The following is a 21510-nucleotide window of genomic DNA, read 5'->3' as shown; positions in this document are numbered from 1 at the left end:
TAAACACAGCACAGCACAGTGTTGCCAAACCGCCTGATTGTCAGAATCACCGGGGGAGCCTGTTAAAAATAAAAATTCCCAGGCCCCACCCCAAACTTACTGAATCAGCATCTTCGGGGCGTGAGGCTGGGAACGCCTATTGTATAAATGCCCCAGGTGACGCTGATTCGGGAGAGTCTGGCCAGCACTGGGGAAGTGCCCTTGTTCGTTGCACAACGATGCACAGCGGCAGGAGGGTCATCCCCATGAACACAATGTTAGCAGTACCCCCAGCGTTGTACAAACCTAAGTGTAAATTTGGACTCTACAGTTTCCTCCTATGTGATCGTGGGAATGTGAATCCAGGCTACCCACATCCTATCCGACTTGGCTACCGATTCAGGGGTTCCCACGATCCCTACGCCCCAGGTCTGATAACTCACTAGAATGACCTTATGGAACTCAGGAAATTGCTATACTTAATGATTACCGTTTAAAGGATGAGGATACAAATGAGCAGCCAGATGAAGTGGTACATAAGGCAAAATCTGCAAGGGTCCCAAGTCCAGAAGCTTCTGTCCCGAGGCCGCAATGATGTGTGTTGAAGTTGGAGAAGCACTGCCCTAGAGCCGCTGTGTGAACAAGTTGTCTAAGCTGTGAGAGGGGAAGGCCAGGTACGTCGGATCAGGACGTAGCAGGTACCGTTGGGTTCCTACCCAACAGCTCTCCTTCTGCCTTTGTACTTGCTGGCAGGACAACAATTCAGTCTTAGGTAATGGGTGACTGTGTTGTTCTGGAGAGGCTGGCCCTTACCCATCCTCGAATCCTGATTGGTGAAAGCCAGTCGAGGAGCCCTACTTCGACTTGCCACTGCAGGTTTGGGTGTGGCTAGATGATGCAGTGCTGGCAGGGAGTTAGGAGGGCGTGTCAGCAGGGGCTTTGGGAATGGCTATCCTTGTGGATTAAATAGGTAAGGAGGAATCACTCCCTTTTCTGCCCTTAGACCTTGGAGTCAGCAGACGACACCTGGAGGTAGAGCAGCCATCTTGGGAACATGAGGGGAGCCAGGCTAAGCGGATGGGCCAGCACAGTGAGCACGACACCGTGAACCCCCAGCCCACGTCCACCCCCCCAAAGGCTCTTGAAGCACAGTTGAGATGCTAGATTAATCCAGTCTAGAGCTACTCTCCCTCAGGAGCTCTTAATACAAATAATAAGGGATAGATGTCTAATGGGGCTTTTTCCTACTCTTGACCAAGGTCCCAAACCTGAAAACTAGAGGCGCCTCTCCACTCCCCCGCAACATTATAGAAAGGGAGGTACTAGACCAGGTTTCTCCATCTTGGCACTGTTGACGTTTTGGACCAGATAATTCTTTGTTATGAAGGGCTGTCCCCCTCATCACACGATGTTTAGCAGCATCCTTGCCTCTCAACCCCCTAGAGGCCAGTAACACCCCTCCAGGTGTGACAACCTAAAGTGTTCCCAGACATTGTCAAACGTCCCTGAAGTGGAGGAGACGGGGCACCAAATCGCCCCTAGTTGAGAACCACTGTGCTAGACTGTCCATGTACAGGGTAGTCCCAAACGAGCTCTGTGATCTGTAGCCAGCACTTGCCCCAGCCAATGTTTAAGAGAAGGTGAGACAGATCACGGAATGAAGGGGAGGGAGGATTTCTGTGCAGAAAGTTGTCAGAGACTGGGAGTTCCCCTTCACAGAGAGCAGAGAAGGCCACCAGGAAGAAACAAATATGTCCCCATCGCCCCCCCACTCACTGGCTGGGCTGTGCAAACTCATGGCCTCCAGGCCTCCACTGGGATGGAGTTGAGTGTAGTCAGAGAGTTCTTGGGAGAACTTTGGGATGCCTGGATGTTTGGAGAAATCCAGGGACTGTTGCCAGACCCTGGCCTGGAGAAGTTTAAATGCGAGACACTAGCTTGAGTGACACTTGACAGGACAGCAAAGGGCGAGGGCTACAGTGGCAGGGAAGGGATGGGAAACCCATGGCAGATCATCATGGCAGATTCACCCTTCTGCGTGGAACTTTGAGGTAAGGTGAGGGCGGTGTGGGGTGTATGGGAGAAGGTGGTGGTTATTAGCCGGGGTAGGTCACCTTTGCCAGAGAAGGGGACAGCGGGAAGTACAAAGGAGAGAGTCTCCAATAACCACCAAAGCATCCTCATCTGCTGCACAGATGGCCACATTTCCAGCACCAACCAAATCGGGTTTTCCTTTCACACCTGCTCTCCCTCTGCCCTGGAGGGGCAAGAAACAGCATTAGCCAGTAAGAGAGGAGCTGGAGCAGGGCTAGAAAAGACCCTTCTGTCCCCACCGCTCACTGGAGGCTTCCTAGCTGGGATGTGGCTTGAACTGAGTGGTTGGGAAGGGCTAGGGTGTGGAGGGAGAAACTTCAGCTTGGGTTAGAACTTGAGGTTTTGATATTCATTTCTAGGAATTTATCCCTTTCTTCTAGGTTGTCCATTTATTGGCATACAATTGTTCCTAGTAATCTCTTATGATCCTTTGTATTTCTGTGGTGTCATTTTGTAACTTCTTTTTTATTTCTGATTTTATTGACTTGGACCCTCTTTCTTTCTCGGCGAGTCTGGCTGAAAGTTTATCAATGTTGTCTTTCAAAGAACCATCTCTTACTTTCATTGATCTTTTCTGTTTTTTTTTTTCATTTCATTTATTTCTGCTCTGATCTGTATTATTTCCTTCCTTCTACTAACTGTGGGCTGTTTGTTTTGCTTTAAGAAAGTATGGGTGTTTATTTTTATGAGTGAAAAGCATTCTTTTTCCTTCCCACTCCCCACCCAACTCTCTCTGATCTAAGTGACATGTGATCATCCCTCAGGCATAAGATTTCCCTGGACCTCAGCAGAGTAAGTTGACTCCCTTCCTACATGCCCTGCCAGCACCCTGTACCTCCCTTTCTGGAACATTCTCCAAGCTTTGGTTAGCCGCTCCCACTTCACTTTCCCAGTGCAAGCTCCATGAGGGCAGGTCAGGCTTGCCTCCTTCCCTGCTGGGTCCCTGGCCCGGCTGGCAGCACATAGTAGGTGCTCACTAAACAAATGCTTGCTGACTGAATGAACTGCAGTCTCTCCCGTCGCCTTTGCCATTCCACCCTTCACTCTCTGGTTCTGTTTTTAAGTGACCTATTGGAGAAAAGGGCAGGGATGATGAAAGTGAGGATGGAAAAAAGGGGCTGAGGAATTTTACACAAATGAACCACATTCAGCAACAGCAAATTCACCACATTCTTTAGAAGCCTGTGAAAATCTGGCAGACAAAAGAGGGTTTTGTGAGTGGGTGTCAGATGATGACTGTAGCCATGAACATTTTTTAGGCGTGGGGAAAGGGGTGAGGAATTGCTATATCCTCCTGGACTAGAGAGAACAATGCCTTCTAATTTTAAAAGTCTCTCTTTTAATGTAAAGGGCCCACTGGATGGTTTAGGAGTATTTTCCCTCTTAGAAAAGCAAATCTATTGTCTTAACAGCAACAAGGAAGCCTTCTCTGGAATGAAGCTGTGTCTATAGGTGAGACCGTAAGAAGATATGCTTCACAGCTAGTATGCTCAGGGCAGGCATGGACAGTGAAAAGATTGGTTCTTTGTCTTTCTTTTTCCGAAACATTTTATTTCAAAGTGATTCCAGATCTATAGAAAAGTTGCAAGTATAGTATAAGGGTCTCCCAATATGCTTTACTTAGATTTCCCAAAATTTACATTTTATCACATTCATTTGATCATTCCCTCTCTGTATACATATTATCATTTCTTTTTCTGACCTTCTTGCGAGGAAGTTGCAGACACAATGTCCCTTTACCTCTAGATCCTTCAATGTGTATTTCCCCTCAAAACAAGGACAGTCTCTTAGAGTGATCAAAATCAGGCAATTTACATTGATATAATGCTATTTGTAATCCACAGACCTTATTCAGTTTTGCCAATTGATGAATTAATATCCTTTATAGCAAAAGAAAAAAAATTTTTCTGGCTCTGGATCCATTCCAGGCTCATGTGTTGAATGTAATTGTTAAGTCTCTTTAGTTTCCTGTAACATGGAATAGTCCTCAGGCTTTGTCTTTCATGACCTTGACATTTGTCAAGCGTATGAGCCAGTTATTTTTTAGAATGGTCCACAACTTGGATTTATCTGACGTTTCCTTATAGTTAGATGCAGGTTTGCATTTTGGACAGGAATATCACAGGAATGATGTGATGTCATAAAGACTGACTTTGAAAAGGCGAGCATTTCAAAGGGTTTGGCATTTGAGAAAGATTGGAGGCATCACAGAGTGTTTATGACTCCAGGCCTTAGACTCACTTGCTAGAGATGCAGTTTAGAAATGCGACCTTGAGAGAGTCACTGCACCTCTCTCAGGCTTTGTGTTCTAATCTGCAAAATGGGTAGATTGGTACTGGCTTACATTTATTGGGTGCTTACCTATTGCCAGAGGTTGTTCCAAATGTCTTATATGCAATGGCTCACTTAATCCTCATGACACCCCTCTAACAGAGATGTTTTAAAACATTATTAGAATAATAATGTAAAGAACGTAAAAGGAGAGTCCTCTTACAGAGGAAGAAACTGAGGCACAGAGAGGTTGAACAACTTGGCCGAAGTCACAGCTTGTAGGTAGCAGTGATGGGCTTCCAACCAGGTTACTTTGTCTCTAGAGGTTGCCTGTTTAATTCCCACACCATATTGACTCCTGGAAGTGACACCTTAGAAGGTTTTTATGAGAACTAAAGAAGGATACGTAGGGCAAGCATCTAACCCAGTGCCTGGCACATAGTAAATACTAAGAGATAATTGTTAATATCTTCCTTTACTCCATTTTTTTCTCATTTTATAAAGGACTGGATGAAGGACTTGCTCCAACTTGATGATATTGAAGCCTGATGGGGAACCTCAGGCTATCCCCAGACCAGCTGACATTTATGAGGCTCCTGGGTCTCATGAAGCAGTGAAGTCGACCTTGGGCTGTGTTTGGAGGTGAGGGAGAGGAGAGCATCCCAGCATCTGCACCTGGCTATGGCTCTCGCCAATGCCCAGCGGTGGCTGGTGCAGAATGAGGCCCACAGAGGAGACTGATGCCACGCGTACTGGGCTTTGGAAAGCTTTGCAGGTGCTTTGTGTTAATGGCATTTCCTCAGGCGGACATAAAGTGTGTTCACATTTCCTAGCTGCTGGCTAGCTAGCTGTGGGGAGGCAGGGAGAAGCAGGAAGATGAGATACTGCCGGGCAGGAGAACTGATGCTTTGGGATTAGAATGTATAATGCTGGAGATGGGTGGAGGAGATAGTTTGAAGTAAGCTGAGTTCATCACATTTTTGCAGGGATAACCAACCCATGGCCATTTTTTTTCTTGCCTGGATGAGACAGGGATCAAACTTATGGGATGTTACCTGTGTAGGAAAGGGTTATTAAGTGAGTTCCATGGGTAGGTTTCAAGGGTGCTATGAGCTCCTCATACTGTATGTACAGAAGTGTGAGTGAACATGTATCTATTTACATGTGTTTTTCTAGGGAGAGATTTGCAGTTTTTTTATAAAACCCTCAATGTGTTCTGTTATTTAATGCAGAAAAAGAATCCTTGGTGGTCAAGGAGAGGATCTGAGAGAGAAAGGGAGGGAAGGAGGGAGAGAGAGAGACAGAGACAGAAACAGAGAAAGCGAAAGAATATTATTTCATAATAGTTATATAAAAAGTTGCTAGGAAACCATTCACTGACTTTGTGAATTATAAACATTTTCTTCTTAACCCCAAATCAATAGACCTCATATCATTCCAATCATGAGAACACAGCTGTTTGTAGGGAAGGAGTGGGGCTGGGTGGTGTGTGTGTGTGTGTGTGTGTGTGTGTGTGTGTGTGTGTGTGTAGGGAGGGGTAGGGATGGGGGAGAAGGGGATGAAGGGAGGGTGACTGGAGCAGAGAGGAGGAATGTGAGCTTCTTCCTGTCCTTAGGAAGGAGCACAAATGTCCCTGCAGCCCGCCCTCCGTGGATGCCCCAAGATGACGATCCTGGCCTGCAATGATGGTGGCCACCAGGTGACAGGACCTGTCCTTATTTACCCAATGGATGCTTCTCTTCAAATTTGCAAATCTCACAAATGATTCATGTCCCCTGAAAGGAGAAATGAAAGTAAAATAGGCTGTTTAGCTAGTTTGCTTCTCTAGTGGAGCCCTTTGAATTTCTGGGGTCTCATTCTAGGTACGGTTTCAGTCTGTCCCATGTGGGTTATCTGGTTAGTGACCAGAATTCCTGGATTTTTAGGATGTCCTGGTTTCAGATACTTGGTTCATTTGACAGACCTTCCTGGCTTTGCTCCATCCCTTTGAGGGTCTGTCCTGTTCCTCTTGGAAGCTTTCTGGGAGCAGACTCCCTGCTCCCCCAACAGAAGACTCAGAAAACACTCAGCTACTGACTCTCGCCTTCTCTCCAGTGGGGTCTTACTCCATTTCTTCCCTCCTGTTGAAGACATTTACTAGTTCTCTGTCCTTGGCTCTTCCAAGTGGTCCTTCCCTCCCTCCCTCTTTCTCCCTCCCTCCCTCCTTCTCCTTCCCTCCTCCCTTCCCCCTTCCTTCCTTCCTTCCTTCCCCCCCTCCTTCCTTCCTTCCCCCATCCTTCCCCCCATCCTTCCTTCCTTCCCCCTTCCTTCCTTCCTTCCTTCCCCCATCCTTCCTTCCTTCCCCCTTCCTTCCTTCCTTCCCCCATCCTTCCTTCCTTCCCCCCTTCCTTCCTTCCTTCCTTCCTCCCTTCCTTCTTCTCTCTCTTCCTTCCTTCCTTCCTTCCTCTTCCACCCCCTCATCCCGCATCACTCTCTCTCTCTCTCATTTACTCTAAAACATTTAGGCACTGGGTGCTGAGTGTTCAGAAGGGAACAGCATAAGGTGTAATCCCTGCTATTACAGCCCTGACACTCACAGACTGCATATAAAAATCTCATTCTGTCTTCAGTAGGGAGAGAGTTTAGAGAGTTGCAGGAGAGAAGGTAGGGAGACCAACTGGGAGGCTGGCAGAATACAAATAGAAATGAGCGGCTCTGAGATAACGCAATGGCAGTTTTCACTTTATGAACACTGATGCTCTGTCACCAGGTCCATAAAAATTAGTGATTTCATTGCAGTGGCATTTACCTTGTATCAGTCAAAAATGACCCTCTTTGTCCCATATACAGCGCACTTTTGCTTTGCTTTCTGTATCCTCTGGTTATTGGCACCCCTGCTTTCTCTTTGTTCATGTCTGCCTCTATATCTGAGGACACGGGTTCTGCACTGGACCATGTATTTAAAAGGTTGATTTGTAGAAAAAAGTCGAGGTTGGACAACTTCCACACATTTCATTGATCTTTCGTGGCCAAAAGAACACTGGTAGAACAGGAGGATGGCCTCGTTCAAGGAAGATCTTGTGCCCAGTTCTAAGTCAATGAGCTTCGATGGTAACCTTAAACGTAGGACAGCATGCCCAGGTAGGTCTGGATCCTGGGGGCAAGTAAGAGGCACACAGGCAGTAGAAATCAAAGAAAGGAGCCAGGAGGGAGATGAAAAGATTAGTAACGACTGTGGTAGTTTGATTTTACTGGCTTTGGTTATGCTTTTCTCTGGAGTTAGTTGCCGTGGTGTCAAACTGAGAATTCATGAATGGATTCTCCCACCAGCACTAGCCCAGACATTGCATGTCAGTTGGTCAACAATGTATTCATCCATCTTTTTGTTTTTAATCATTTTAGGCCATTTTCATCTAGGAGAAACTCTTATAAGCAGCACATAATTCAATATTTTTCTTTTTTCTCTTTTATACCCCTTAAAAGTCTTTGCCATTTAATAGGGTTAATTAACACATTTAGTTTATCGATCTTACTGATGTTATTGGTGCCACATGTGTAATTTTATTTATCCTTTCTGATTTTTACCTACTCCTATTTCCTCTCATCTAATCTTTTCCAGGTGATATAGATGGTTCTGTTTGCTACTTATCTTCGGTAGTGATTTGGAAGCTAAGCATTCTGTTTTTATATTCTATTACTGATTTTTGTGGGTTTTGAGATTATGAAATGTCTTGAAATCTATATTTCCCTAATTATCAGATTTGAGGGCCAAACAATGACTTAATCCTTGAATACCTGAGGGATTTACTTTTCCATTTTCTGCCTCCCCCACCACTCATTTCCTAGTCTTTTATTTGTTTTTTAATTAAAAAAAATTTATTTATTTACTTTTGGGTCTTCGTTGCTGCGCGCACACTTTCTCTAGTTGCAGCGAGCGGGGGCTATTCTTCATTGCGGTGTGCAGGCTTCTCATTGCAGTGGCTTCTCTTGTTGCAGAGCACGGGCTCTAGGCACATGGGCTTCAGTAGTTGTGGCACGTGGGCTCAGTAGTTGTGGCTCGCGGGCTCTAGAGTGCAGGCTCAGTAGTTGTGGTGTGCGGGCTTAGTTGCTCCACGGCATGTGGGATCTTCCCGGACCAGGGCTCGAACCTGTGTCCCCTTCATTGGCAGGCGGATTCTTAACCACTGCGCCACCAGGGAAGCCCTTCCTAGGCTTTTAAATCTTTAAACTGGAGTTATAGATCCAGCTGCTTCTTCTTATTATTATTATTTTACTATAAGAAGTTTATTACTATTTTACTTTTCTTCTTATTTCATTATATTTATTTTATTATGTACTTTAAACCATGTACATCTTATTTTTCATTATAGTTTAGGGCTTTGAGTTAAAATATGTGCAATGGTTATTCCTATGTACCTTAATCTATTTAGCAAGTGTCCATGTTCCCAATCTTTTATTTTGTGACAATTCTGTCTCCCATCCATGCTGTACCAGTACCCATGCCCACCCTCTTTGCCTACCCTCTTCTTACTGTAAATGTGATTTCAATCTAAAACCAACCACTCAAGGATATCTCCAACAGTTCTCCCCTCTCTCCCCTACATGATCAATCTTTACCTTTTCTTGTACAAAAGCCGCAAACATACACACGTGCTGTTATCCCTTCCATCTTAAAAACAAATGAGCTTTCTGTGACAGTATTTTCCCAAAGCCTTTCTATTCTTTGCTTCCCTCTGTAGCCAAGTTGCTTCAAAGAGTTGTCTATACTCTGTCTGCACGTCCCCTCCTCCCATTCTCTCTTAAGTCCACTCCAATCTGCCCCATCGTTCCACTAATACAACTGTGGTTAGGATCCCTAATGCCTAACTGAGACCATATCCAATGGTCACTTAGTTCTTATCTTATTTGGCCTATTAACTGCATGTTATACAGGTTTGCCCTTCTTCAAGTGTGGGTAGGCCTGAGGGAGACCAGTCATCTCCTGTTCCCACCAACGGGTTCTCTGAGTTATAGGCACTTTGTAGCTACTTTTAAGGACTGAAGGCCATGAGAAGTCCCCCCACAACCTTGCCCTTGCCTCTTGCCTCAGTTCTGTTTCCTTTCATTTGCAATGCACCCAAGTATCCCGAGATGGTAGCATGTTCTATGCTGGGAATAGTGTTTTCTAGAAGGATTTATAAATGAAGGAGCTGATGTAGGCAAGAAGAGGATCAGGGATCTGGCTGGCTCCGAAGACAGTTTCTGGGTACCTGGGGCAGGGGCACCTCTCTCTTTGGATTCTGGGCCCATAGGGAGAGGCAGTGTGAGTGGGTTAGAGTGTTGGTTTCTGCCTTTTGGGGGGTTCTGCTCTTCTGGTTCAAGGTAGAGCACGTGAGACAAAGCTCTAGAATGTACTTTGTAGGAGCATCTCCTCCCATGAAGTGGATGGTGGAACTTCTCCCACAACTTATATAATTGACAACCTTTGTTTATCTTCTGTTCACTCCCTTGAGGATGATTTTGTCTTTTGGTGCATCTCTATAGGCATTTAGATCGGAGGTTTGGAGAAGGCATATCTAGAAGGTCTCAGCTTCTGTCACGTTAACACAGACATTACTCCACTAATCCACAGCTCATCCATGTTTACTCTTCTTTGTATTCCAGTACTGCTTTGATTGGCACACGAGACATTTTACCATCTGGCTTCTCCTGTGTCACCTCCCATCTTTCCCTTTTCACAGATCCTGCTGCCCCTATTGAATTCCCTGCAATTCCCTTCCAAACTTGCTTTGTCTTGGCTACTGATTCTTATTTATTTATTTATTTTAACGTTTTTATTGGAGTATAATTGCTTTACAATGGTGTGTTAGTTTCTGCTTTATAACAAAGTGAATCAGTTATACAGATACATATACCCCATATCTCTTCCCTCTTGCATCTCCCTCCCTCCCACCCTCCCTATCCCACCCTCCCTATCCCACCCTTCTAGCTGGTCACAAAACGCCGAGCTGATCTCCCTGTGCTATGTGACTGCTTCCCACTAGCTATCTGTTTTACATTTGGTAGTGTATATATGTCCATGCCACTCTCTCACTTCGTCCCAGCTCACCCTTCCCCCTCCCCATGTCCTCAAGTCCATTCTCTAGTAGGTCTGCGCCTTTATTCCCATCTTGCCCCTAGGTTCTTCATGACCATTTTTTTTCTTAGATTACATATATATATGTGTTAGCATATGGTATTTGTTTTTCTCTTTGTGACTTGCTTCATTCTATATGACAGGCTTTAGGTCCATCTGCCTCACCACAAATAACTCAATTTCATTTCTTTTTATGGCTGAGTAATATTCCATTGTATATATGTGCCACATCTTCTTTATCCATTCATCTGTCAGTGGACACCTAGGTTGCTTCCATGTCCTGGCTATTGTAAATAGAGCTGCAATGAACATTGTGGTATATGACTCTTTTTGAATTATGGTTTTCTCAGGGTGTATGCCCAGTAGTGGGATTGCTGGGTCGTATGGCAGTTCTATTTTTAGTTTTTTAAGGAACCTCCATACTGTTCTCCATAGCGCCTGTATCAGTTTACATTCCCACCAACATTCCCACCCTCTCCAGCATTTATTGTTTGTAGGTTTTTTGATGATGGCCATTCTGACCAGTGTAAGATGATATTGCATTGTAGGTTTTTTTTGTTTTTTGGGTTTTTTTTTTGCTGTACGCGGGCCTCTCACTGTTGTGGCCTCTCCTGTTGTGGAGCACAGGCTCCGGACACGCAGGCCCAGCGGCCATGCCTCATGGGCCCAGCTGCTCCGCGGCATGTGGGATCTTCCCGGACCGGGGCACAAACCTGCGTCCCCTGCATCAGCAGGCGGACTCTCAACCACTGCGCCACCAGGGAAGCCCTGCATTGTAGTTTTGATTTGCACTTCTCTAATGATTAGTGATGTTGAGCATCCTTTCATGTGCTTCTTGGCCATCTGTATGTCTTCTTTGGAGAAATGTCTATTTAGGTCTTCTGCCCATTTTTGGATTGGGTTGTTTGTTTTCTTGATATTGAGCTGCATGAGCTACTTGTAAATTTTGGAGATTAATCCTTTGTCTGTTGCTTCATTTGCAAATATTTTCTCCCATTCTGAGGGTTGTCTTTTCGTCTTGTTTATGGTTTCCTTTGCTGTGCAAAAGCTTTTAAGTTTCATTAGGTCCCATTTGTTTATGTTTGTTTTTATTTCCATTTCTCTAGGAGGTGGGTCAAAAAGGATCTTGCTGTGATTTATATCATAGAGTGTTCTGCCTATGTTTTCCTCTAACAGTTTGATAATGTCGGGCCTTACATTTAGGTCTTTAATCCATTTTGAGTTTATTTTTGTGTATGGTGTTAGGGAGTGTTCTAATTTCATTCTTTTACATGTAGTTGTCCAGTTTTCCCAGCACCACTTATTGAAGAGGCTGTCTTTTCTCTGTTATATATTCTTGCCTCCTTTATCAAAGATAAGGTGACCATATGTGCGTGGGTTTATCTCTGGGCTTTCTATCCTGTTCCATTGATCTATATTTCTGTTTTTGTGCCAGTACCATACTGTCTTGATTACTGTAGCTTTGTAATATAGTCTGAAGTCCAGGAGCCTGATTCTTCCAGCTCCATTTTTCTTTCTCAAGATTGCTTTGGCTATTCGGGGTCTTTTGTGTTTCCATACAAATTGTGAAATTTTTTGTTCTAGTTCTGTGAAAAATACCAGTGGTAGTTTGGTAGGGATTGCATTGAATCTGTAGATTGCTTTGGGTAGTATATTCATTTTCACAATGTTGATTCTTCCAATCCAAGAACATGGTATATGTCTCCATCTATTTGTATCATCTTTAATTTCTTTCATCAGTGTCTTATAATTTTCTGCATACAGGTCTTTTGTCTCCTTAGGTAGGTTTATTCCTAGGTATTTTGTTCTTTTTGTTGCAATGGTAAATGGGAGTGTTTTCTAGATTTCACTTTCAGATTTTTCATCATTAGTGTATAGGAATGCCAGAGATTTCTGTGCATTAATTTTATATCCTGTTACTTTACCAAATTCATTGATTAGCTCTAGTAGTTTTCTGGTAGCATCTTTAGGATTCTCTATGTATAGAATCATGTCATCTGCAAACAGTGATAGCTTTACTTTTTCTTTTCCAATTTGGATTCCTTTTATTTCTTTTTCTTCTCTGATTGCTGTGGCTAAAACTTCCAAAACTATGTTGAATAATAGTGGTAAGAGTGGGCAACCTTGTCTTGTTCCTGGTCTTAGTGGAAATGGTTTCAGTTTTTCACCATTGAGGACAATGTTGGCTGTGGGTTTGTCATATATGGCCTTTATTATGTTGAGGTAAGTTCCCTATATGCCTACTTTCTGGAGGGTTTTTATCATAAATGGGTGTTGAATTTTGTCGAAAGTTTCTCTGCATCTATTGAGATGATCATATGGTTTTTCTCCTTCAATTTGTTAACATCGTGTATCACATTGATTAATTTGCATATATTGAAGAATCCTTGAATTCCTGGGATAAACCCCACTTGATCATGATGTATGATCCTTTTAATGTGCTGTTGGATTCTGTTTGCTAGTATTTTTTTGAGGATTTTTGCATCTATATTCATTGGTGATATTGGCCTGTAGTTTTCTTTTTTTGTGACATCTTTTTCTGGTTTTGGTATCAGGGTGGTGGTGGCCTCGTAGAATGAGCTTGGGAGTGTTCCTCTCTCTGCTATATTTTGGAAGAGTTTGGGAAGTATAAGTGTTAGCTCTTCTCTAAATGTTTGGTAGAATATGCCTGTGAATTGCTACTGATTCTTTAAGGCTTAATTCAAATGTCATTTCCTTTCTGGAGGCCTTTTCTGAGCTTTTCAGTCAACATTTAATCATTATTTTTTTGAAATGTATTTATTGAGTACCTACTACATGCCAAGTATTGTGATGGGTACTGGAGAAAAAAAGGAGAATAGAACAGATATGGTCTCTGCGCATGGTCTATTGCTGGGAACAGAAAGGGATAACATCTTCATATTTGTTAAATGGAGAGAAGGGTAGAGTGGGAATCCTTCCCCATTTCTGATGTTTCTCTCCATGTGGGAGAAGCTCTTCTATAATTCCTGGCCTTTTGAATTTTTGAATTGGGGATAAGGAACTGGAAATGGGTATGTCAATCTTTTCTTCCTTCTTTCTCGTATGTAATCCACTTTGTAGGAAGCACACATTCTGCTTGGCTTCTCCGAAAATTGAGTTTGACATGGCCAGGCCCCATGGTGGGTCCAGCTAGGCTGTAGGTAGTGAAAACACAATGTGGTATATAACTGACCAGATGGGTAAATTCATCTGATTCTGAGGTTTAGTATGAAAAAGTCTACTTGCCCATAGTCTTAAAGTCACATTCTCTAATATCAGCTTATTTTTAAATTTTATCTCCCAATTGATTTAGGATCAGGGAAAAAGAACAGTTGGGCTCTCTCAAACGTCAACTGTAGTATTAAAAGTAAAGTTTCAGCAGAACTCCTAGTTAATCGTCTTGAAGTACCTTTCTTAAATCTTTTATGATATTAATTACATCGCTGCAATGGTCCATTTATGTACGTCTTCACCTCCTCTGGAGTGTGAGTCTTTGCCTTTGATTGTGTAATATGTGTACTGGACAAAGGTGTCTGGCCTGGAGGACAAATGGGAGCTAAATCCAGCCAGTACTGTGCTGGTCAGTAGCTGTGTCTTCGCCTGGGGTCATGTCAGTTCAGAGGTTGAGGCACCTTTCTGGAATTTGCACAAAACCTCGTCATGTGCCAGCAAAGCCCTGTGTCCTTGCATTTGATGAATGCACAAGTGCTTACTCTTTAGATGGGCAACACCATTACCTTACCTGAATGTAATCATCCAGAAGGGAGGAATCGCATCCATTTTTAACTCATTGTTCATCATCTCTTATAAAATACAAGAAGCCAACATGTCACGCAAGGCCCAGGCAGAATTGTGAAAGGGGAACATATCTGCTTTGCCTGGATATTCCCTTAATTTCCATTATTATTAATTATTATTATATTTAAGAGTAATGGAAAAAACAATGGATTTGAATTCAGGAAACCTAAAATCTGAACCTTAGTCTCCTTAATTCTAAATGGAAATCCTGTAGATCTCAGTGGTTTATGGTAAGGACAAAGCAATACAACATATGTGAAAAAGCTTTGAACACCATGAATTCATACGGATGTTAGGAGTTATGCCGATCACTCCCTGATTGCCTAAATTATATTCAGAAGCATTTGCCAGCTTAATTAATGTGTAAGACTTGCTCTGACAATGTTGATTCTAATGATAACAATGTTACACACTTATTTCTGGAAAACACCTAGAGCCATCTCTTTGAATTATTCATTTTCCAACAGGTTTTTATAGGTTTTGCAATGTAATTTGAAGGGGTCTAAACCTACCTGCTAATGGCATTCCACTTAGCATCTACATTTCTTCCTCTGCACATAGGTTTACTTCTCTTTCTGTTGCTTAGCAGTTGGTTAAAGGAACGATTTCAAACAGATTCTCCTTGAGGAGGCCCTTCTGCTCATGAATGAGATTATGTCCCATCACACATTTTTTCTAACCAAATGTATTCTAGCAGATCAGGAGCATCTTTCTAATGTCCATCTATTTTACTGTCCTATGAGGGTGTTACCCTGATGATTTTGTAGAAAAGGGCAGAAAACCAGGGCTGCCCTGACTGGTGCAGTAGAAGGTAGAGTCATCAACAAGTCTTTGTACTTCCTGTAATCTCCCTGACTGCTCCCAAGAAATATACAGCACAAGACATAGAGTTGATGAGGTATGTAGTACAACCTCAAAGGCAAAAGTGAAGTCAAAATAGGAAGACCAGAAAGCTTAATGGTTAAGGACATGGATACCAGGAGGGGTTGGAAGTGTCCAACTGTTGGAATTCGCCAGGCCTCATTCAAATCCCAGCTCTATCACTTACTTCTTTGTCTTAGCTTCAGTTTTCTTGTTAGTAAATGCGGCTAATAGCCCTAATTCTGTAGCATTGGCAGAAGGAGCAAATAAGGAATACACTCTTAGAACAATGCTTGGCCCACAGTAAGCACTCGCTGTCTGATTATAATTATGCCATGATTATAATTATTATATCAATAGTAATGTCTTGACATAGAGAATAGATTTGTGGTTGCCAAGGAGGAGGGGTGTGGGAGAGGGCAGGATTGGGAGTTTGGGGTTAGCAGATGCAAACTAGTATATATAGGATGGGTAAACAACAAGGTCCTACTGTATAGCACAGGGAACTGTAGTCAATATCCTGTGATAAACCATCATGGAAAAGAACATGAAAAAGAATATATATATGTATAACTGAGTCACTTTGCTGTACAGCAGAAATTAATACAATATTGTAATCAACTATACTTCAGTAAAATTTAAAAAAATAGTAATGTCTTGACTGGTAGTTCCTAGACACTGTAAAATGTAAATAAAGCAGGCGTGGTGGTTAAGAGCTTGGGAAGCCAGATGACCTGAGTTCATAACCCAGCTCTGCCACTTCCCAGCTGCGTGAACTTGGATAAGTAAACTCAACCTCCTTAAGCGTCAGTTTCTTCCTCCGTAAAATGGGAATAAAATCAGTATCTACGTCACATGGTTTTGAGACACCTAAATCACACAATGGAAGCAAAGAACTTGGATACTGGACACCCCGTGTGGACCAAGAGCCCTCAACCCTTTTATGTTCCTACCCAAGCCTTGAAGTTGTTACTGCAAGGGAGGGAGAACAGAGGGGATTCTGGCTGTGGGCCACTGGGGAAGTCAGAAGATGGCGCCCCCTTAAGGTTGTGCCATGTACCTGAAGTTCTTTCCAGGAAGCGGGCTCATGGACTTAGGTCTTTCCAGGACCATCATGCTGTCAGGTCACAGTGCCTCTGCCAGAAGGAGCTGACAGGGCAGGGCCAAGCATCATGGCTAAACCTTTGGAATCAAACAATTCAATTCCTATTTCCACCCCTTATACCTGTGGGACCTTAGACAAATTACCTAACCTTTTTTGAGCCTCAGTTTCTTTACCTGTAAAATACAAGTTATAATAATACCTACTCCGTAGAGTAATGTGAGGGTTAGATGAGATGATTCATGCAAAATAGTTAGTGCCTGGCTCAATAAATGGAAACTATTTTTTATTCAATCAGCAAAAATCATTTGATCATATAATTTAGTAACCAGCTGTTGAATATTTACCCTATATCAGATACTGGGCCAGTTACTATGAGGCCACTACTGATTTAGTCAATGAATTTTTTGAGTATTTTCTGCATGCTAGACATCACATGAGGTGCTTAACCATCAAAACCTTCAGAAGTCTAGATAAAATATCCCCAAGACTCTTCAATTCTACCACTGTGAGACCCCAGGTTATGAACCAGTTTTTCTTAATTCATGCAACAAGCATGATGCCAAGAACTTTGTGAACCACTGAAAATACAAACAGAAATAAAACTTGACCCTAACCGGGAGAGGTTTCCAGCCGGGAAGGGCCATTTTGACACCTCTGTCTTATCATTTCTTTCTTTCTTTGAAAGTAATCTATAGTTGAGTTCTCTTTTGGGATGTCCTCTATGGTTATATTAATTAATTAATTGGATAGATCTGTGTTGTGTATCTGCTCTGTGCAGCTCATAGTACTGGGTTCTGCTTGGAATATAATAAGGAAATAAGATATAGTCCCTAGCTCTAGGAAGTTCTAACTTAATGATGGAGATTAGGCATCAGTGAGAAATCAAACAATAATATAATAATATTTCACTGGACACAATGAATGCATGAATGAAATGATGACTTTGAGGAAGCATCATGGTTAAAATGCATGGACCTCATAGGCAGATGGGTCTGCCTTCAGCCTTGGTTCTGCTCTTAACTAAGTCTTGATTTTGCCAAGTCACTTAATCCCTTTGAAAGGTCTGTCATCTTTAAAGCAGGACAAAACAGTGTGAATATTCACTGAGACAGTGCTTGTACATGCTTAGCGCAGTCCCTGGCATAGAAAGGCATGACTTTTAGCCATTAATATTATCATTATCATTATCATATTCATGCACAAACCCTCCCAGTCCTGTGTGTGGTTGTACTTGCATATCTGTGCCCACTGTGTTTGTGTGGTTAGACATTTCACTTGTCATTCATAATCCAATCTGATCAGACAGATTCACTCAACCATCTGTTCATTGAATAAATATTCACGGAATACCTACAATGTTCCAGGCACTGTCCCAGGCACTAGGGATACAGTAGCGAGCAGTTGACCCTAAAAGTCAAGGTCTCTGTCCTTATGGAGCTTATCTTGGAGTGGAGGACCCAGAAGATATATATGACACATACACCATCATGTCAGGCAGTGATAAAATGAAGGGTTATGGAGAAAGGGGGTGGAGCATCTTCTCTCTTTCTATGACACAAGGACTATTGTATTCCCGAACTTGTTTCCCTATATCCAGAGCAATTCATCAGCATGAGTATCTCTGGTCTCTTATGAAGCACATGGGCTGATGCGTCTAGGAAAAGAGAGGCTGGGAGATAAAAGGGAAAACCCGAGAGGGGGGACTTTGCAATAATGCTGGAAAAAAATAATCACGGGTGCTCACATTTGGTGAATGTTGGTCAAAACGCGGGCTTGAGTGGCTGGCAGGCAGCAGGGAACAGCTGCTTTTGCTGTCCCTGTTCCCTTCAGTTAGAGCGGGAGATGTCCAGTCAGTCTGATGTATTGAACAATTTAACATCCACTAGATATTCTTTATTTTATCAGTATTTATGACTTGCTGAGTCCTGGCATTAAGCTTTGGACAAGATAAGGTGCAGGTGGAAGGCATGGCCTGGGACTAAGGAGGTTTCAATGTCAGGAAGGGACAAATCAAAGTGTCCCCAGCTGTCACTAAGTGCATGGGCTGAGAAGGTGGTGACACCTCCAGGGGGTGAGTCTAGCTTGTCCTTCATTCCCTGGATTCCTCACACCTCCGACTCATCCCCGCTTCCTGTTCCTTCCCTGCTTCTCTTCAGGGACGTGTCTTGACCTGGCAGCCAGGCCTTCATGGGAGAAAATGAACCACACATGTCAGAACCACCCAGGTATCTCAGGGATTTGGCTTGTGAGCCCAGGCATCGCATATGATGTTTATAAAAGTCGGGAAGAAAGGAGGCTGGGAGAGGGGAGGCCTGAGGGGGAAGCAGAGATGCACACACGGAGGCCATTTTACTCCCATGAAGAGAGGCAGATGTTTCTCCTGTTATACTTTCCACCTCTGGAGGGGCTGAGACGCGGGGGTACCGTTGCTGGCTTGTCCCAGGGTTCAAGGTGGGGAGCCTGACGGAAGTGGGAGGTGGGTCTGGGCTCTTCCCTTCCCAGCTTTAGTCACACACGGGGCCCCCGAGGAGACCACATACTGTTTACATTCCCTTTCAGGGATCTACTGCAGAAGAAGCTCTCAGATTGCCAAAACGCCTCATATTCCTCCAGAAGCCTCCACCTGGAAGCCCATCCGGTTGACCGCAGCCCATCCCATGCCTGACCCCAGCTTGCACACTGAGGACAGCCTGTTAAACCTTTCCGTCCTCACTCACTCTGGACCAGCATCTCACCTCAGCCTCAGTTGTCCTGGGCTCAGCTGCCCTTCGAATGAGCCTCCATCCCAGACAGACTCCTCCGAGTGGCCTTGGTAGCTCAGCTAGACCCTCCTGAGGGGTCCTATGCACATGAACTGCCACAGACTAAACACTGGGTCTCCACTCACTCGCTGCTCTCCCCGAAGCTCTGGTTTCAGAAGGAGGACCCGAGGGCTTTACTGAGGGAAGTAGTTTCCCCCTTTTCTTGCTGGGTGGTTTTAAGGTGAGGCAAGATTGCTGGGAAAGTTGTGGGTGGTCCAAGGGCCAAGTACAATGAAGGTGTCCCTGGGTCAGCATTTCGTCTGAGCATCAACCCCGGCCTCTCCCTTCTCCCTGCCCCTCTGACTCCCACCAGACTGCAATCAGGGACAGTGGCTTATTGTATGCCCACTACCTTAGGCTTCCAGAAGGGGAAGTGGCAATCGTGCCACCTGATCCCGTCCACAGCCCTGCAGGGCAGCCCAGGAAGGGTTCTCCCATTCTGCAGATGGAGAAACAGAGCTCCAGGAGGACAGAGGATTTGTAGCCGAGCTATGGCTAGAGAGTGCTGGAGGCTGGTCTTGGAGGCAGGTTTCCCAGCCCACTGCTCTCACCCAGCAGGCAGCTGCCGGAAACAGCTGGAATGTATAACGAGAAGAGCGACTGGGAAACTCAATGTTGGATTCTTAGGGAAAAAGGAAACTGACCTCCCACAGTGCAGTAAGCGAGTCTTGGCTCACGGGCCAAATGGGCATTTGTTCAGTGGCTTGTGCAGTGACCCAAAGGCTGCACTTTTCCGTGGGTGGCGAAGAGTAGGGCAGAATCTGTGGGCTCTTAACATCTTGACCTTGTAGCTAGACCCCTGGGAATTTGCTTAGCATGCTCCTCAGGGGCTGGTCCACTCTGAGCAACCTGGTGAACCTGAACGCCTGGCATGGTCGTCTGAAGATTTGGGTTATCTCTTCGTGGATGGGAGGGAAGTCTGGTCGTTTTGTAGCTTAGCGAGACAGTCCCAGGGTCATGACCAGTCACTAGTAAGGCATTTCCATGAGCTGCCCGTCAGAGGGACCCACACTAAGGCTGATGAGCAGCAAATTCTTGTCCGTGCCATGCGTCACTGTTACGTATCAGCCTGTGCCCTTCCTCTTCTGTCAGCTCCATGTCCATGGACCTATTCATGGATAGAAGGAGGATGGGAGTGGAGAAGGAGAGGAAGGGAAGAGAAGCACTTTATAATTGAGCATGACATACATGTCTGCACCTCTTTAAAGCACAAAACCCCAAAGCCGGAGGATTCCCTTCCATCGCATTTGAAATCTTAGGAGAGCATCCAGTAAACATCATTGACCTCTATACTCTCTCCCATAAAGCCATTCCTCAGGAGTAGAAGTTAATAAAAGGAGAGTGTGACTCAATGTTCTGAAATATTTTTGACCATGACCCACGCATCCATGTAAATGTGACTGAAACAGTTTCATGAAGCGATATTTACCCTTCCTTCCTGCAATAAATTCTAATATGTACTATTCTGTTGTATTAAATCACTAAAAAAAAAAAAACAAGGGCTTCCCTGGTGGCGCAGTGGTTGAGAGTCTGCCTGCCAATGCGGACATGGGTTCGTGCCCTGGTCCGGGAAGATCCCACATGCCACGGAGCGGCTGGGCCTGTGAGCCATGGCCGCTGAGCCTGCGCGTCCGGAGCCTGTGCTCCGCAACGGGAGAGGCCACAACAGTGAGAGGCCCGCGTACAGCAAAAAAAAAAAACAAACAAAAAACACTGGTTGACCCACTAATGCATGATTAGGAAAGCTCTGTTACAGAAATTTTGGTAAAAAAATGGCTTCTCATAAAATGGCTTCACTTATTAGTCAATCCTACAGCCTGGACCCTGTAGACGATGCCAGTTATGGCCAGCTGCTCACTGCTGCCCACCTACGAGGAGCAAGAGGATGACGGGGAGCAAGGTTGCAAGTCCTCAAACAAATTATTACCAAAAAAAACACACATGACTTCACAATAACAAACCATGAGGCTAAATAGGGGAATAGCAAAAGACAAATGAGAATGACCAATTTACGAATGATCATTTATCCTGCTTCCTGGTCTTTGTGCATGCCGTTCCCGTCTCCTGAAATTTCTCTGGTTCCTCTGCCTCCATCCAAACTCTCCCAATCTCTCAAGGATCACCTCTTCCAGGAAGTCTTCCCTGACTATCTTTCCCTGCTAGGAGCTTTTGGACAATATCTGACTGCACCACTTATTTGATGTGACATCACACCTTGCCAGCTGAGCTGGAATACCATAACGTTATTTATATTTTGTGGTTAATCACTTTTGAGAGTCTGCCCAGCTTCATGTACTACCCGGAAACCACGTCTGGGAAGCAGTCTCCTGTTTCCTGGTCCCAGTAGAGTGAACTGGAGGGCACTGGCACCACCCAAGCTGGGGCAGTTAGAGCTTTTCCCTGGGAAGTTGGAACTGGAAATGATGGGGAGAGAGAGAGAATGAGAGAGAGAGAGAGAGAGAGAGAGAGAGAGAGGAAACTGCCTTTTTCCCAAGCACTTTCTAATT

General features: G+C 44.2%; 1 long non-coding RNA gene across 1 annotated transcript; it reads left to right on the top strand.

The window, feature by feature from the left end:
• Positions 1-1719: 1719 nt before the first annotated feature.
• LOC137203001 (uncharacterized) lies at positions 1720-20464 on the top strand. The gene is made up of 2 exons (XR_010932841.1): positions 1720-2030; positions 18762-20464. It is a non-coding gene; the product is annotated as an uncharacterized lncRNA (long non-coding RNA).
• Positions 20465-21510: the final 1046 nt, after the last annotated feature.

This window comes from Pseudorca crassidens, chromosome 11 (assembly GCF_039906515.1).
Source record: "Pseudorca crassidens isolate mPseCra1 chromosome 11, mPseCra1.hap1, whole genome shotgun sequence".
Taxonomy (NCBI): Eukaryota; Metazoa; Chordata; class Mammalia; order Artiodactyla; family Delphinidae; genus Pseudorca; species Pseudorca crassidens.
The sequence above is the reverse complement of the archived record's forward strand: the minus strand, read 5'-3'. Positions and strand labels throughout refer to the sequence as shown.